Below are 2,401 nucleotides of genomic sequence, written 5' to 3'. Positions count from 1 at the left end.
TGTCATCCCCTTCTCCTCCTGCCTTCAATCTTTCCCAACATTAGGGTCTTTTCAAATGAGTCAGCTCTTCGCAACAGGTGGCCAAAATATTGCAGTTTCAGCTTCAACATCAGTCCTTCAAATGAACATCCAGGACCGATTTCCTCTAGGATGGACTGGTTGGATCTCCTTGCAGTCTAAGGGACTCTCAAGAGTCTTCTCCAACACCACAGTTCAAAAGTATCAATTCTTTGGCATTCAGCTTTCTTTCTTTTTTTTTTTTTCTTCATTAAACTTTTCTTAATGGGTCTTAAATTCTGGGACAGATTTTTGGTCAAGTTGTTTTCATTAAAAAGTACTGATTTTAAAAACTAATAACTTAAACTGCCACACACAAAACATATGCCCCACAAAAACATTCTCCTTTCCTTCTGAAGGTTTTACGATGCATTGTTATCATTAACCAGTCTTTACTATTATATACACTAAATGGCCGATTGAGATGAACAGTTCTGAGACCGTTCTTCCACCACTGATTAAGACTGGGGTGGCAGGTATTGGGGATAATATTCATTTAGCCTTCTGAGCTTTCTGGGCAGACTTGGTGACCTTGCCAGCTCCCGCTGCCTTCTTGTCCACTGCTTTGATGACACCCACAGTGACTGTCTGTCTCATGTCACGCACAGCAAAATGGCCCAGGGGAGGATAATCAGAGAAGCTCTTGACACACATGGGCTTGCCAGGAACCACATCAACGATGGCAACATCACCAGATTTCAAGAATTTAGGGCCACCTTCCAGCTTTTTCCCAGAACGACAGTCAATCTTCTCCTTCAGCTCAGCAAACTTGCAAGCAATGTGAGCTGTGTGACAATCCAGCAGAGGAGCATATCCAGCACTGATTTGACCCGGATGGTTCAAAATCACCTGAGCTGTGAAGCCAGCAGCTTCCATGGGTGGATCATTTTTGCTGTCACCAGCCACATTGCCACGATGGACATCTTTGACAGACACATTCTTGACATTGAAGACCACACTGTCCCCAGGAAGGGCTTCCCTCAATGCTTCGTGGTGCATTTCTATAGACTTCACTTCAGCTGTTACATTGACTGGAGGAAAGGTGACCACCATGCCAGGTTTGAGAACACCAGTCTCCACACGACCCACAGGGACAGTACCAATACCACGAATTTTATAGACATCCTGGAGAGGCAAATTCAAGGGTTTGTCAGTTGGGTGAGTTGGTGGCAGGGTGCAGTCCAGAGCTTCAAGCAGAGTGGTTCCACTGGCATTGTCGTCCTTACGGGTGACTTTCCATCCCTTGAACCATGGCATGTTAGCAATTGGCTCCAGCATGTTGTCACCATTCCAGCCAGAAATTGGCACAAATGTTACTGTGTCGGGGTTGTAGCCAATTTTCTTAATGTAGGTGCTGACTTCCTTAACAATTTCCTCGTATCTCTCTGGCTATAGGGTGGCTCAGTGGACTCCATTTTGTTAACTCCAACATTTAGTTGTTTCACACCCAGAGTGTAAGCCAGAAGGGCATGCTCATGGGTCTACCCGTTCTTGGAGATACTGGCTTCAAATTCACCAACACCAGCAGCACCAATCAGGACAGCACAGTCAGCCTTGGATGTGCCTGTAATCATGTTTTTTATGAAGTCTTTGTGGCCTGGGCCATCAATGCTGGTAACATAATACTTGCTGGTCTCAAATTTCCCCTGGGAGATATCAATGGTGATACCACGCTCACGTTCAGCTTTCAGTTTGTCCAAGACCCAGGCATATTTGAAGGAGCCTTTACCCATCTCAGCAGCCTCCTTCTCGAATGTTTCAATTATTCTCTTGTCGATCCTGCCACATTTGTAGATCAGATGACCAGTTGTGTTAGACTTCTCTGAATCTACGTGCCCAATGACAATGATATTAATGTGGGTCTTCTCCTTTCCCATTTTGGCTTAGGTTTAATGGTGGTTTTCATGACACCTGTGTCCTGGCTGCAAACCCGTTGTGAGAAAGTTCAGCTTTCTTTATAGTCCAACTCTCACATCTGTACATGACCACTGGAAAAACCATAGCCTTGACTAGACAGGCCTTTTCTGGCAAAGTAACATCTCTGCTTTTTAATAGGCTTGAAGAATTTTGAGCATCACTTTACTAGCATGTGAGATTAATGCAATTGTGCAGTAGTTTGAGCATTCTTTGGGATTGCCTTTCTTTGGGATTAGAATGAAAACTGACTTTTTCCAGTCCTGTGGCCAATGCTGAGTTTTCCAAATTTGCTGACATATTGAGTGCAGCACTTTCACAGCATCATCTTTTATGATTTGAAATAGCTTAACTGGAATTCCATCACCTCCATTAGCTTTGTTCACAGTGATACTTCCTGAGGCCCACTTGACTTTACATTCCAGGATGT

At 44.2% G+C, this 2,401-nt stretch overlaps 1 pseudogene; it reads right to left on the bottom strand.

The window, feature by feature from the left end:
- Positions 1–297: 297 nt before the first annotated feature.
- On the bottom strand, positions 298–1,938 carry LOC136148534 (elongation factor 1-alpha 1 pseudogene; annotated as a pseudogene).
- Between the last annotated feature and the right edge of the window lie 463 nt (positions 1,939–2,401).

Source organism: Muntiacus reevesi, chromosome 17 (genome assembly GCF_963930625.1).
Source record: "Muntiacus reevesi chromosome 17, mMunRee1.1, whole genome shotgun sequence".
NCBI lineage: Eukaryota > Metazoa > Chordata > Mammalia > Artiodactyla > Cervidae > Muntiacus > Muntiacus reevesi.
Note: the sequence above shows the minus strand (reverse complement) of the source record. Positions and strands in the feature narration are given on the sequence as shown.